At 29.9% G+C, this 17,626-nt stretch overlaps 2 long non-coding RNA genes across 2 annotated transcripts; both read left to right on the top strand.

Moving 5' to 3' along the window:
* The first annotated feature begins 287 nt into the window (after window positions 1-287).
* LOC127729654 (uncharacterized) lies at window positions 288-8,749 on the top strand. Its single transcript, XR_007994752.1, has 3 exons — window positions 288-852; window positions 4,965-5,013; window positions 7,182-8,749. It is a non-coding gene; the product is annotated as an uncharacterized LOC127729654 (long non-coding RNA).
* A 5,067-nt stretch (window positions 8,750-13,816) lies between these two features.
* LOC127729652 (uncharacterized) lies at window positions 13,817-17,016 on the top strand. Its single transcript, XR_007994750.1, has 3 exons — window positions 13,817-14,484; window positions 14,884-15,001; window positions 15,819-17,016. It is a non-coding gene; the product is annotated as an uncharacterized LOC127729652 (long non-coding RNA).
* The last annotated feature ends 610 nt before the right edge of the window (window positions 17,017-17,626 follow it).

Consider the following 17,626-nt stretch of genomic DNA (forward strand, 5'->3'; position numbering starts at 1 on the left):
ATTTTGCGTTATAAATCATATTGTATCATGACAAAGCATATATGTTATATCTTCCGTATGTGACAAAACAATCCTACAACTTTGTCCAAAAACACTTATTAAAAAAGGGCAAATGCGACTGAAGCAAACTGCCCCAGACCTGAAGACGGAGAAATGAGTGCAAACGATATTGAATCTATTGAAGGATCGTCAACCGATACTCATGATGATGGGGCAGAAATTTTTGAAAGCCGCCAGGATGACAATGCCAAAGAAAAAGGCGACGGGCAGCCTGAAAATGATGATACTGGTGTTAACACTAGAATAAAGTTCTTTAATTCCATATCCGTGCAACCTCAAAAAGACTTCGAGCCGCCTCAGGAACAATCCGTACAATCACAAGACCAAACCGGGTGTCCTCAGGAACAATCCGGACAATCTCAAGATCAATCCGAGCCGCCTCAAAAACAATCCGGGCAATCTCAAGATCAATCCGAGCCGCCTCAGGAACAATCCGGGCAATCTCAAGATCAATCACAGCCGCCTCAGGAATAAACCGGGCAATCTCAAGATCAATCAGAGCCGCCTCTGGAACAATCCGGGAAATCTCAAGCTCAATCAGTGTCGCCTCAGGAACAAACCGGGCAATCTCAAGATCTATCCGGGCAATCTCCGGAAAATGTACCGTTAATCAACATATCACAAAACAACGAGGAGCAAGAAACCGTAGAAATAGAGATACGAAATGATGTACGATATACAAAACTGTGCAATTCTGTAAGGACAATTATGATAATAAATATCATTTTGAGCGTGGTAATATTTATTTTAACTGCAGCATTGATCGCCGTAATTGTGCATTATACATCAAAGGTAGGACACAGTTTATTTTAATCATTTCTCTGTCTGTTTCTCTTTCTTTTTCTCTCTGTAATTGTTAACACATGAATGTAAAAGTTTAAACTGATATACAGGAATACTTTTTTTTTTAATAAACTTGTCAAATGTATTAATTCTATCTGTCGTATTTACGACACTAACAAGGAACCATTAAAAAAGAGAATAAAGGAAAACATCTTGAATGTCTGTTTTCGTTTTCATCTGAAGAAATTCATATAAATGCCATTGCAAGCAATTATATATTACCATGTATATTAACCTTTCCAACTTTCAAAATATTTACACAGTGAAGAAATTTCGATGACCCCACATATTTACAACTACTGTCGTTTTTTTGTTTGTTCGAGATTCAATGAAAGTTAGATTTCCAAAAAATTATGCATTTTTAAAAATCTTAGTGACCCATTTACTATTGATAGGAATTTATATATATATTTATATGTCTACCAAAGGTAAAAAAGCTATTCTGACCTGTACGGTTATTTTCAAATAATTACATTAGACAGAAGCGTAATTTGATTGGCTGAGACATTGCAGAAGTTAAATTTTATTTCCGCATTCAATGCAATAGGCCATAGACCACAATTAAGTTCTCCTATTTGTTCTTTAATATTACGTTTTGTCATAGTAACAATATCCCACCAGTGGTTTGTAAATTTTTTTAGTATGTGCAAAGTTCCGTACAAGTCCCAAAATACATCCAAAATTTAGAAAAATGACACTGACCTAGTTGACAAATTAAGCCAATACACATCCCTACTGGTATGAACAAGTCAAGAGATGTTCTGTAAATATTACCTTTTTGCACCTGGCCAAATCACTCCTTACATCCACTGAACAATTAAAATAACACATCCAAAAGTTTATTTCAACTCTCTTCTTTCATTTCCACCCCATAAAATCTTAGAAATTAATGAGAAAAGGAAAGAAAAAAATTAAGAAAAATTACACTATAATTAAAATGAAGGCTGGATTTAACACGTGATTTCATGGTTCTAGCATAACAAATGTAATTGAATAGGATTGTTAAAACGTTGTAAGTGCATACATTTTTAGTGTGGTTCGGTCAACGCTTTTACATTCCAATAAAATGACAAAAAGAAGCATTCAATTCCTAAGTACTTTCATGTATTGTAAGACTTTAATATCGCTGCACTTCTAATTACATACATGCGTCCATCTATTCACTATATATTTAGAATTTTGAACTTTGACAATTATGACACTCTCTTATAATCCCCGAATTGCACATTTATTGACAGAAAATTTTATTTCAAGGGTTCAAAATACTGGTTTGATTGGATTGCTACATAAATTTGAACTATTATTTATGGCAAGCCGTTTTCGTATTTATTCTAACTTCCGGATAACTTATATAAATTATAAGAAATCTCATATAATATATAAGATATTTCGTATAATATAAATGATATCTCATATTATATAAGATATCTCATATAATTTAAAGATATATCATATAATTTAAAGATATCCCATATAATGTATAAGATATCTTATATAATCTAGTTTTTATAAGATATCTTATAAAGTATATAAGATAACTAATATAATATAGTTTTTATAAGATATCTTATAAAGTATATAAGATATCTCATATAATCTAGTTTTTATAAAATATCTTATAAAATATATAAGATATCTTATAAAGTTTATAAGCTATCTTATAAAGTTTATAAGATAGCTGATTAATATTTTTTATAATAGATGTCTGATATACTTTATAAGATATATCATATATTTTATAAGATATTTCATATAATTTATAAGATATCTTATAAATAAAATTATATAAGATATCTTATACATTATATGAGACATCTTATAAACTATATAAGATATCTTATATAATATATAAGCTATATTATATAATATATCAGATATCTTATATGATATATAATATATCTCATATAATATACAATATATCTTCTATAATCTAGTTTTTAGAAAATATCTTAAATAATCTAGTTTTTATAAAATATCTTATATACTTTATAAGATATCTGATAAATATTTTTTTACATAAGATGTCTCATATATTTTCAAAAATGTCCTATATAGTTTATAAGATATCTCATATAGTTTATAAGATATCTCATATAATTTATAAGATATGTTATAAAGAAAACTTTATGAGATATCTTATGAGTTATATGAGGTATCTTATAAACAATATAAGATATCTTATAAACCGTACAAGATTTCTTATAAACTATATAAGATATCTTATAAACTATGTAAGATATCTTATAAACTATATAAGATATATTATAATCTATATGAGATATCTTATAAAGTGTATTATATATCTGGATGTTAGAATAAATAGTAAAACGGCTTGCCATAATTATTGCTTATTTTCACCTTAATAAATGTGCTACAATTTATTGTGGATTACCATTTCGAAAACCAAATTTATAATAGAAATCTGTTTGCAGTAACTGTGACCTTGACCTTTGATGTTATTAACCCCCCGAATCAGCTTCCTCCCCATCGATATATCTTTTATTTGTATAAATTGCATTACAATAAAGCAAGGGAAACCCAAATTACCATCCCACAATCATTTTTACATTTTGTTCTTCTTTTAGTTACAGTGACATTGACCTTTGGCCTATTGACCCCAAAATCAACAGGCTTCCGTCTTTTGAAATTTCATACCAGTCATCCAAAGGAAATCTATTTTTAGTTACCAATAACCTTGGACTTCGATCTATTGATTTCAAAATCAAAAGGCTATTTTCCCTTTCCTATATCTTCCATCTGTATAAGTTTTCATCCAAACAAGCAAAAGAAACACAAACATTAAACAATTTTCAAAAAAAAAGTATCTATCATTAGTTATAGTGACCTTTTCCTTGACAAAAAAGTCAATCGGATTTCCACCTTCCGTATATTTGCCCTTTGTATAAGTTGCCCTACCAATCAAGTTACCATCCGGAAATCATTTTTCCACAAAAAAGTCTATTTTTAGTAATAGTGAACTTGGCCTTTGACCTACTGGCCCAGAACCCAAAAGTCCATTTTCCCTTCCCTATATCTGCAATCCGTATAAGTAATATCAAGCAATGGATACTCAAGTGATCATCCGATTATAATTGGGACGGAAGCACAAAACGATTAAGATATGCTTCTGAAAATTTTTTGGAGTACGTATTGCAGACCCATAACTTTTTTTGATTGAAGCAGAGTAAAGTGACCAGATTTTCAAACTTATTTTTTTTTGTCGATAAGCATTATAGTGTTGTTGCCACAGGTACCTAATTGTATCTGAAAAAAATACCTATATACCTTTTTATAACACAAGGTACGTACCAATCTTGCATTTTTAGAAATGTCATTCGGCGCAAAATTTAGCTATATTTCAATTCCGCAAAAACATGTTTGTCGTAAATCTGCATCTTCAAAATGGTGTATGACCCGCCTATCTTTGTTGCCGGAATCGATCGTAGCAGGCCATCCAAGTAGGTCAACCGTAAATAATTTCTTCTTCTCACTCTCGATATTTACATGAAGATATAACAAGATATAAGGCAAAAAGATCCCAATGCTGTAAATTATGCACATTATATATTTAACTTTTCCGGTTGGTGCAATAAATTTTATCAAGTTAAATATTTCATCACTTGAAAACATAGTATATTTAACTATTATAGCGCGCTGTAGACCGTCGCAAAAAAACACCCAACAAATGCGTACCTTATGCACAACTACAACCACTAGACACATTACCCCGGCCATAAGGAATCATAAGGCGTTATGTAAATGTTATTGAGATAAAAGTTCAATAGTTTAAGAGAAGAAAGATATCACTAAAGGACAATACGGAAGGAGACAAATATTTTTTATTACATGTATCAACACAATATGTAACTACATTGCAGCTTGGAAGGGGGATTTTCATAATCCAGACAAAATATAAAAACATCTAATATTTGAGAATTTGTTTTTAATACATCAATATATGTGAATTCATTTTTGCGGTTATTATATAATTTTGCAAATTAAAATATGAAAGCAAATGTTTACTCAATAAATATTAGATTTGAATTGCATTACTTTTTTAGCAACAAGAAATTGGCAAGGAAAAACAGCTTATTGGTCCTCAAAATGATCGTAAGTATTGATTATGAATATAACTTCACATAAGGTTTCTGATAAAAGCTTGTTGTCATTGTTTTTACATCAGATAAACAGAATAAAAGAAGCAAAAAGAATGATATATTTCAATTGACATACATAACTTATACTAAGTATACTATTCTTCTTCATACTCTTTTCGAATTGATTAACTTTAAAAATATTCAGTTTTGGAATTGGTCTTTTTATGTCTGTAACTGCTGGTTTCTTGGGTTTTGCTATAACAATTTGTAAAATAACTTGGTGTTCTCATTTGACCTATTGCATTACTAACCACTTTATTTTTATCTATCTAGAAACAATCACACGTTGTAGGGCAAGGACAAAATTACTCCAGTAGTTTCTGTTTAGTGTTCCAATTATACGAGATATAACCCTACCTTTTATCGATATAATCATACCCCATGGAACAAATTTGTGGAGAGTATAATGATGCGTCCGTCCGTCATCACTTTGTTGTAGCAATATTTAAATGTAAACCTATTGCTCATATCTAAATGTACCAAAACCTATGTAAAATGGCAATTTGTGGTCAAATATGTCAACTATTACGTGTTAATGGCTTTACAGAGCAATTCTAAAAATCAGAAGGTGACAAGCTGATAAATTAAATCATCCAATAGTCTAATAGCCTAGTAAAAAGTCAGTGTCCTCTTTCATTTTCACTTTTTAAAAAAATTGCTTTTGACAAAATAAAGGAAGGGGGATATATTTTGCCAAATCAGAACGAAACAAAACACAGTTTTGCCCCTTTTGCGCCTCTTACCAACCGACTTCAACACCCTTATTTATTCTGACGGATTGAAGAATTATAATACATGTGATTTCCGGGCTAGGTAATGGCTCTTCAGTGAAGTCTAGTGACAAAATATTACCTCACCTGTAAACGCTTGAAATTGATCATTTCAATGTTGTCCCGTTTCAACAAGGACGCTATCAATTATAAATTTATGAGAAAACATTCAAGTAAAAAGTAAAAATAAAACGAATCGAAATAAAAAAAAAATCAATTTAATAGTTTCATTTCCTTCCTTAAATATCAAACGACGAGTACAGGATGCTTTATATAGGCGCTTTGTGTAAAATAAGTTTAAAATGTTGCTGTGCGAATAAATTCCTAGAGTACCAACTTTTTTCTACTGGCTGTATACGTCTTTGGAACATGCCAATTATTCGTATAAGTATGCAGCTAAATCAGATAAGTTCAGGGGGGAAATCCAATTAAAGAAACCGATTTATATCCAACAAAGATTAACACTTTTGATTTTAAGTTAAGAAAATTCAAACGAACCTTATCCCGATGTAAGCATTGAATGTAAATAGATCGAGTCGCCTCGATTTCTATACATGTATTTCCGGTCTTCTCGATCTATTTACATTCAATAGATCGAGAAGATCGAGATTTCTATACATGTATTTCCAGTTTTCTCGATCTATTGAATGTAAATAGATCGAGAAGACCGGAAATACATGTATAGAAATCGAGGCGACTTATTCTTGAAATTGTTTGAAAAAATAGTATAAATCTTTTAACTGATAACATACTTTATAAAAATATTTATCTTTAATTTTACGCAGACACGACTTTTAAATTGTTATACTCACAAAAAGACAATACTTCTATATTCATTTTGAATGTTCAAATGACAAGAGCAGACCAGTATACTCCAAAACTTAGACGCAAAAAAATATGTATATTTTGGGAAATTGTAACATGCTAAGGACTATGTAGAACACGCCAAAAATAAGTCACCTGAAAGATCTTTAGATTTTGTATGTATATGAATTTTCCCATTTTTTTATCAATATGCAGCAAAGATTAATATTTTTTAGATTTCAGTTTCACAAGCTTTTAATGCAATCATCTCGATAAATAATGAACATAAAACATCGTGTATTTGCATGTATATTTCTAATAACAGTTTAACATATAATTTCTTTAAAATGTACGATTGTTGTTTAGACATATCTTTTGATCAGTTATGTTTTGAATTGATTATGTCGATTTTTTCATAAGAAGAGTGAATTTTCTATTGTTCTCGGTCATCGGTTTTGCAATATTTGATGACGAAGAATGCAATGCATGGATAGCATGATATGTGTTATGGTTCCATATTTTTCTTTGCATGTTATTCTCGTTTCAGCATTTTTCACGATAGCATTCCCCCAAAAAGGATCTACTGTGACTACAAAGTTCTTCCTGCCATTTAAAGCGACATATTCAATTCACACAACTTTCGAGAAGGAAAACAAAGATAGAAATGTTACCGATATATGTTCTGGAGACATAAAATACCATTACAAACTATATTGTGATAAAGATCACAGAACGTGTGAAGATACTGTTTGTAGTTACAAATGTACAAAGTTCGATATAAGTCTTTCTGAAATGCAATTGGTCTTACTTGATCTGGATGACAGTTGTCTCGCTTTGAACGGCAGAATTGAAATATGGAATTCAACAATAAAAGTTATCAGATAAACGTTAAAATGCAGTGTGCATTAAACATAAACAATTTGACGACAAATAACTCTTTGGATGTCTCTTTGAAACGGAGAATAAACATTGTGAATAATTTTGGTAAATGTTCGAGCATTTTAATCTAAATTTTTGCAAAGTACTTAATAATTGATCACCAGTGCACACCTATATTTCATTCAGAACAATACCGACATGTGCATGTATAAATTCAAAGGGACGTCGGTTTCATCTTCATACAGCATCTTCATTTTCTGAATGTCAATTTATAAATTTACGAGTATGTCCTCTTATTGACTTCATTACTAAACATGATTTGTTTTGGATATTCATTGTTTAGTGTTATGGTTTTAATATGTGAAGTTGCCGTCTTATGACAGAACCCCACACCTGATTCTAGTAATCTTGTATATCTACTAAAAAAGTTTTATCCTTTGCCTCCTGGTACCGCGTATTTTCAATCTACCTTTAAAGGGCGTTATCAACTACTTTCGCCCTTTTTTAAACGATAGAAAACGGAAATAAGAAACATTAATTTTTCTTTAAGTTATTAACAATTTCTGCAAGTAATATTTATAACTGATTGCAGGAATAGACTGGTACTTTTGATTTTTCCAGCAATAAAATTGCATATTTACAATTAGTTCTGTATATATAACTCTGCTGTACAAAATATTCAAAAATGAACTATCTCAATATTTTGGTTGTTTGTATTGCTGTGACGATTTCTGTTTGGCGTATACTCCACATAGCCTTTAATTCATATCAAATGCTACTGCATAGATGAACTGGACAGACCGACGAGCTAAGACTATCTGTTTAACACATGAATTGATCAAATCCGATTTGAATTAATTTGAATTAATTTTGATTTGAGAAAGTCCTTCTCAATCATTTTTGTGGTAATAACTCGAAATATGTCAAACTCAGAAAATGCAGTTTTGAGCCATATTAAGTCATTCTGAATCAAATTATATGTTTAGAAATGCACCATATTGCTGTTAGAACCTCAAAGCTCCCATATAAATATGTTATACTTTCAATTCTAGTAATGGTTTGAAGACTTTTGAAAATAACCCATTGGAAAATAAATTCAGGCAAAATTTACCCTATTTCTTTGGTCATACTTTGCCGCAAACTTATGAGTTTGGTGTGAGGTTATCGACTGAATCTTGCATCGTCAAAATATATTTTTTCGAGACAAATGATTATATATTTGCCAATGATATTAAACTTCAGTAGATTAAAAAAAGGAAAAAAACTTTAAAAAGAAATGTTTTATCTTTTGCTGATACAACTTTTACAATGTTGTTTAATTTCTTTTTTGAACTTTATTTAATTTTGATTGATTGATTTTATTTTTTAGCAAGAGATACATATACATTACAAACATGAACGTAATGAAGTTTTTCTACTCTTTGAAGAACTATTGTCATTTGTACATTATTGTACAAAAGCTTTGCTGAACTTTTGGAAATAAAACAAGTATTCAGTGAATTTTAACATATTTAGGACTAAGATTTCAAAATATTCTTATAAGAATAAATAAAACAAAATCTTATCCTTTGATGGTCTTACGTTTTATTCATGCAATTGTTTAGTTCTTTTCAATTTGCTGTTTTGCAAGAAATCTAGCATTTTTTAATGTTTCATGAAACTGTACAATGAAATAATAGTATTTTAAGATTATTTGATTGTTGGTTGCATAAAGTCCAGTAGCAAATATGTAATGCATGTTTAGGACGAGAACAAATTAACAATTTAACAACAAAAGGAAGGTCCTGTAATAGAAGCCATTCGGGGTGGTGTGGGTCGGTGGAAATTTGGACTGCCACTGGAAAGTGAGGGTATATTGGATAGAGACAGAAATTTGGCATCGCAATAGGGCACCTACGGACATCCTACACAGCCAAATTGACGCCCCACTTCAGCAAGGGTTTAATGCTGGTCGGAATAAGGCTTAAGTGACCATATGTCTATTCCCCTGTAACACTTAAGGATTGTATTTTAAGAGAGAAATAATATTCATTAAAAACATTGAAAAAAAACCTTATCATGCAGAAAAAGGAAGTAAAAAACATCTTACAACATTCTTTGTTACATGAAAATGAATAAAAGTTATTTGGATCAATGTTTTTCTACCATCAACTTTCTTAAGACATGCATTTTAACTATGACCACAGTGTCATAAATCCTAGTTATCGATTATTATGCACCTTTTTGCCGGTTGTGTTCCGTTTCTGACTTCGAGATTTGTTACATTTATTTGATTTTGGAATTGTATGACGGGTGATGCTTCTATAGCAGGAGATGTTCACAAATGAATGTATCTTGTTTTACTTTTTGTAGATCGGAGATTATTCCATTCTCATTGTTTGCCTTCTCGTATTTGTCATTTATACCAAGACTTATAGACAATTATTCTGTAAATTTACCGATTGTGTCGTATTCCCGATTGTGACATTTTGAATGAGTGTGGATTGGTTTAGCGGGTTATACATACATTGCTAGAGGCGCTTATCCTGTCGACGCACAAGATCTCGCTCATCTTGGGATTGTGCTATTCCCCCAGGTTTTGTTCTTAACCTTGATTAGTATCTTCTAAATGAATTCAGGAGAATTGAACATCAGTAAACTAGTGTTGTCAAAATGTATGTCAATGTACAACCGGCATACTTACTTCGTATTCAATCAATCTAAATATGCAAATGTTCGTGCCAGTTCCAAGTTGGGAACCTCGTCCGTCATATTGTTTGTCTTCATTTAGAAATTACCTGTTGATTACACATCAGTGGTGATATCATTTAAATTCATAAACAACTTTTATAGAAATATCGAATGAAAAACAATACATCGACCAATTGATGAATCGAATATTTTATGGCATGTTTAAAAAAGGAAAACAAAAATACAGAACTCCAAGGTGAATTCAAAAAGGGAAAGTTCATAAAAACTGACACATCAAACATTAGACTTTTTAACCAATGGAACAAATAGTAATCAACTGTCATATCCATTTATTCATAGGACTTGGTACATGCATTTCCCGAGGAAAATAGTGGGTTAATCCTGGTTTTATAGCTATATAAAAAGGTCCCTTTTTATTTTAACCTCAGATTTTCCGGTTTTTCAATGGAATGTGTCTAATGATAATGTCATTATAAAATAGATGCATGTATCAGTTTTAACGACTTAAACAGAATATTCAGTAGCTTTAAATAGTCTAGCTTCACGGATTGATACGAAAATGCTGGTTTAAGGTTTTACCTCCAGGTTTTCGTCGCTTTAAATATCTTTTTATTGATAAAATAATTATTCATTTCAATTTATTTCTCAATGGCTTAAAAATAACATTCCTGTTTAATTGCCATGACATACCCAACCTTTTTTTTTTTTATCATCGAAGATCCTTAACAAAAGATTAACATCTAAACAATTTTAGCGTTCTGATATTTTTCAAGATAACGTCTGGTTCCGTTTCACAAATTAAACAAAAGTTTACAAATAAAAAATTTGAAAGATCTCTGTTATTTTTTTTAATATCTACACCTACAGTTAAGATCATATCCGAAATTTCAGTTTTAAATTCAATCAGAAATTTTGGCAACCAGCATAATACATTTAGCATATTCAAGAAATATATTTTGATGAAATTATACAAATACCCCCTTTGACAAACATTTTATTTTAACTGACCAAACTGCAAACAATGAAATGATCTGTCCATCGACTTAAACAGAAAATCATCAGCAGAGTTTGCTCGTCTAGTCTCGCGTTTTTCATTGTGAGATGCTCTTAACTATAGTTAAAGGTAACCGCTATGGAATCTTAGGATTTCAGTGAAATAATATTAAACACTAGTTTTGCACTACGGCTCTGTCAAACACTGTTTAATGGTACTTTCCTAAGATAGTACTGCTTACAGTTAACAGAAAGAAAATCGAAACTACCTGAAGTGAAATAAGACACTCTCAAAACATACAAGTTCAGTTGCGAGCATCTCCAATTTTCTGTAACACTCATCCTTGAGAAACCATAAACTTCAGTCAAAAGAATCATAGCATAGTTTTTCGGTCTATGGAATATTGTGCATTGTACATCTTGGAATCTTGGAATAATGACAATGAACATTAAGGGGACAATCATTGAAAAAAATATTGGGGGGAGGGGGGAGCAGGCGTTTTTTGGCTGATTGACCATTCATTTTCATCTGTTCCTACACATGCTGATTTTTTTCAGCTCTGACAAGACCAGAATATTCATTTTCAAAATCCTCTGCCGCAAGACAATAAAATGCTCTTACCCTGATTAATAATATGTAATATAAGTCGTTCTGAGTTTACAAATCAATGAAATAGAAATACAATATTCACCGATGCACGTGTTTTCTATGTTGAGATGCTTGTATGATTTTGCTATTTGGTAACTTTATTCTTTGTAAAATAATTGATGGTTTATAAGCTCAACACGTTGAAAATCTTAAAGACGTGTCTGGCATGTAGGTTATCACGATAGTGTCTTACTGGATTGCCTTTATTTGACACAATATCTATTCCTCGAATGACAACATAAAATGAATAGATGTTGTTTTAGTGAATGGTTGATGTTTTAGAACAAAATTAAATTATCATGAAAAAGGTAGTTAAAAGGTTGTATATCCTTCTTGGATTACTGTACATAACATTGCAATTTTAACACTAAAATACTAATTTGTTGATATTTTTACGTGTCCACCGGTTATAATTAAGAATACAACTTTTGATGTTAAATATAAGTAAAAAAAAAATACATACAAAAAATAACAACAAAAAACGCAAATATTTATTCATTTTATAAACTTAGAATACGATATCCCTTGGCTAATTCTGTTGTTGTTTTGCTGTCTTATTGACATATTTATTATATATATTCATAAGAAAAAACCAAAAACGATACAAGCATTTGAAAACGCACTTCTGTGTTTTCGTCATGACACAATGTTTATATGTTTATTTTTTTGTATTAGGAGAGGTCGTCTCTAATGTTGTTATAACTTGTGTCCACTCTCTTTTTGCTATTCTTGCAAATACAATATATTAAAACGAAAATAAGAAAAACACACACCATATCTAGATTTGGTTTAAACAAAAAGGACAATAACAATTTGATTTGATATACGATAGGGAATTTCCATTTAATTTATTTAGAATACACACATAAATCAGAACGTTAATACTAACCGATTTTTACAGTAAGCAAGGGAACACAATTATATTATTTTTTAAATGACAGAAAGGACAAAAAGCGAAGAAAAAGAAAAGAAATCAACAGATGATGATCGCTCTTTTAAATCTTTCAAATGAATATTTGGTAGTTTATTCAAGGAGGTTGTATATCCTTTTTAGATTACTGTACATAAAATTGCAATTTTAACATTAAAATACTAGTTTGTTGATAGTTTTACGTGTCCAACGGTTATAATTAAGAACACAACTTTTGATGTAAAATATGAGTAAAAAAAAAAATTAGAAAAAATACATACATACATACATACAAAAAATAACAACAAAAAACGCAAACATCTATTTAATTTATAAACTTAGAATACGATATCCCTTGGTTAATTCTGTTGTTGTTTTGCTGTCTTATTGACATATTTATTATATACAACATCAGAAAAAAAAACGATACTAGCATTTGAATGCGCACTTTTGTGTTTTCGTTATGAAACAATGTTTATATGTTTATTTTTTGTATTAGGAGAGGACGTCTCTAATGTTGTTTTAACTTGTGTCCACTTCCTTTTTGCTATTCTTGCAAATAAAATATATTAAAACGGAAATAAAAAAAACACACACACCGTATCTAGATTTGGTTTAGAAAAAAAGGACATTAATAGTAATAACCTTTGAAAATTTAAGATTTGATAACGATAGGGAATTTCCATTTAAATTAAATATAATACACATATGAATCAGAACGTTAATATTAACAGATTTTTACAGTAAGCAAGGGAACACAATTATATTATTTTTAAAATGACAGAAAGGACGAAAAGTGAAGAAAAAGGAAAGAAATCCACATATGATGATCGCTCTTTCAACTCTTTCAAATGAATATTTGATAGTTTATTCAAGGAGGTTGTATATTCTTCTTAGATAACTGTACATAAAATTGCAATTTTAACACTTAAATACTAATTTGTTGATAGTTTTACGTGTCCAACGGTTATAATTAAGAATACAACTTTTGATGTAAAATGTAAGTAAAAAAAAATACATACAAAAAATAACAACGAAAAACGCAAAGATTTTTTTTATTTTATAAACTTAGAATACGATATCCCTTGGTTAATTCTGTTGTTGTTTTGCTGTCTTATTGACATATTTATTATATACAATCATAAAAAAAAACAAAAAACGATACTAGCATTTGAATACGCACTTTTGTGTTTTCGTCATGACATATTGTTATATGTTTATTTTTTGTATTAGGAGAGGACGTCTCTAATGTTGTTTTAACTTGTGTCCACTTCCTTTTTGCTATTCTTGCAAATACAATATATTAAAACGAAAATAAGAAAAACACACACCATATCTAAATTTGGTTTTAACAAAAAGGACATTAATAGTAATAACCTTTGGAAATTTAAGATTTGATAACGATAGGGAATTTCCATTTAAATTAAATAGAATACACATATGAATCAGAACGTTAATACTAACAGATTTTTACAGTAAGCAAAGGAACACAATTATATTATTTTCAAAATGACAGACAGGACAAAAAGCGAAGAAAAAGGAAAGAAATCCACAGATGATGGAAACCTTGATGAAACACTCCTATCTGGTGGAAGTGAAAAGACTCATAATGAAAGTACATTCATTGCTCATTTCAAAGGTCGTCCATGCTGCCTTTATGCTATTGTATTCCTATCTATATTACTGCTGCTATCTTTCACCATAAACATTCACTACATGTGTAAAGAGGTAAGCTAAATAGGTTATATTCATATATTTTCTTTAAATCAGAAATATTCTCCCTTAAATGATTTTCGTTCGACAAATTATTGCTATTTTAGAAGTACAAAAAACATCAATCAATTTTAAGTTTCATAAATGATATTAAAAGTGAATAGGGAACACTGTAATTAAGTGGTAATAGGAGGTTGCTGTCTGTCATACTTGTTTTAAGCTTTTTGTTTTGTTTTGTTTTTTGGTTTGAATCATAGGCTTCTGGGTTATTTCGTTTGAATTGTTCACATTTTGCCATACCACGTAGTCTATACTTTTCCTGGTAGCTTATTTTAAATTGTTTAACAGACATAATTATTCTATAAAAACTTTGTCTTCAATTCAACTGCAGTATTTTTAAAAACATTTTTACAGAAACAGAGTTGTATTCATGATGAAAGCTGTCAAAATATAACTAGCCCACAAATGCTCATAGATCCCGATGGTTACAACTGTTCAAGAAAACCAGCAGGCAATGGTATTACCAACGTCGGTAAGTGATGAATAAATAGTATCAAACACTAAGAAAAGTTAATATACACGTTTGATATAATATTTTCAGGAAGCACTAAACGTGGTTCTGGATTAATTTTGAACAGTTCTATGCAAAGCGTATCAAGGTCTCTCGAGATCAAATGGTAAATTTGACAAGATGTGATAGATTTATAAGACTACCATAGGGCCTTATACTGACCACACAAAATAAGACCATCCTAGATTATGACTAAAGGTATGTGAGGTATATGTCAATGAGACAAGCACCCAATGAAAAAACTAACCAAAATACACATAGCATACAAATTTTACTTACGAGGAATCGAGACATTAGATTTATTAATTGTATTGCAAATATTCAATTCATTAACAAAATCAATAAATAAACAAAAGTATGTATTTTAAATCATTTCATTTTAAATGAATGAATCGAAAGTGAAAATAGCACAATTCCAAACTGTCCCACATGCATCTAAGTTTATTTAAAGAAGAGAAAACTAACTACAATTCGAAAAGAAAAACAACAACAAAAACCCCACAAAATCCCAAATATAATGACAACAGAGATACTGCATAAGTACTATTTTCTACTTGCTGTAATAAATCCAAGGACTTTTATATTGATCTTTATATCTAATATGGATAGTTTGTGGTTTAAATTCTTGTCCAAATAATTATATTTTACTCAGAGAAATATAAGTACTAAGTCATTCACAGGTACATGAATTAACACGTTTATGTATATAATAGTAGTTATTATTATAATAAAATAATCGGATAACTCATAAATGGAGATAAGTGTTCATCTATTGTAGAAAGAATTTTAAAACTTGAATTATGGGAAGAAGAGTTAAAAATAGTAGTGCAACTTCCAACCAATTTTATTTTACATAAAATTCAATACGATGATGAAAGAGAAATTGTGTTGTGTAGAAAGGAAAGAAATTATTACTACATTTCTTGTAACAAACCTTATAACGATAACTGTACTATCATTCATAGAAGTGAAGAAAACACTACTATTACTATTCAGGAAGCAGGTGATCGAATACTGACGTATGAAATATCTACCGAGTGCATTGATCAAAGAGCTGGACTTGAATGGATTCAACCACAAAAGTACAGGTCACCAAAACCCAAAATTTAAATTTGCAATAGTTTGATTTTAATATAAATTATCTTAATATCTTGAAACAGTGTGGGTTTCATATCGTTTTGACAAATCAAGAATATTCAACTGCTCTTTATTTTGATGATGTACGGTGAACCGATTGTAAAAAAATACATGTACTGATTTTGTGTCATTCATAGATACCTCATATCTTTTCATTTCTATAATAATAATAATAATAATAATAATAATAATAATAATAATAATAATAATAATAATAATAATATGTTAATCTTTTTATATAAACGATATGAGGTTATATTGTCAATTTCTATATTTTGAATTTTATAACATTTCAGTTTGAAAAAGGACGAGGGTTACCGAAAGAATTATTTAAACTCGTACTATCTTGTACTTAAATTGTTTTGCAATGTTTTTCTTTATGTATTGCTTTTTTTAAATGTTTGTAATCGCACTGTGATTCCTAGTATTTTATTATCATTCTTTTTATCTTTCATGTTTATTGTTATCGGTGGTAAATGCATACTTGCTGGTGCATCAGAACAATCAAATTTCTTTCAAAAACAAAATATCATTTCACTAATACTAATGTAGAATGAACATGTATGTCCACATTGGTTAGTTCGTGCATCTGTTTATCATTGTCTGTTCAGATATTTAATGTTGATAATTTCTTTAGGATACAAAACTTTCCGTCCACGTTTAAGTTTGGAAATCTTATACTTGCTTCTTAACATGAGTGTTTTCAATCATTTCGGAAAAAGGAGATGTGGGGTATACGTCAATGGGACGGCAACTAGACTTTAAGGGTTCATGCGATTTCCTCAATTTTTGTTTGTCATCTCATTGTTCAATATTGCAATAAAATTTTCCAAACCAGGCGTCAGTTATTTTATGAGGGGGAAAGGTTTGACTCATCATTTAAAAAAATAACGATGTTCTATATACGTTCCAATTTGATTTGTTCTTATGATTCTCGTATCATGTCATAATAAGATACGGTGTACCATACAAATTTCATTCACGATCTCCTGCCCCCTCTTCCAACAGATCATTATAAGAAAGGCAACTTGTAAACCTTCATCTTGAAAAACTTCAACATGATAAAAATAAACATAATGGAGCCAATTTAAAGGTTTAACCCTTTGAACAGTTATTTGTCCTTTGAATGTACATACTATTATAAGCTTAAATATAAAACTCACTTTTGGAAGTTTTTAGTTATAAACAACAAGAAATTAAAAATTTCATAAAAATAGAAGTTAACTAAAAACGCAAACACTATGTACTGTATGGTCTGTACGAAAATAAACTACTTATGCTCAAATGTAGATATTTTAGTAAGACAAACAACAAGACAAAATAATTTATTGTCTATTGTTAAAAACCTTCCGCCGCCCTTTGTATGTTTATCTGTAATACGTGTAGCTACGTTGTAGTACCATTGACGTATACCCTATGTTTACTTTGTTTACACACAAATTATATAAC

Source organism: Mytilus californianus, unplaced genomic scaffold, assembly GCF_021869535.1.
Source record: "Mytilus californianus isolate M0D057914Y unplaced genomic scaffold, xbMytCali1.0.p SCAF_2, whole genome shotgun sequence".
Lineage (NCBI taxonomy): Eukaryota > Metazoa > Mollusca > Bivalvia > Mytilida > Mytilidae > Mytilus > Mytilus californianus.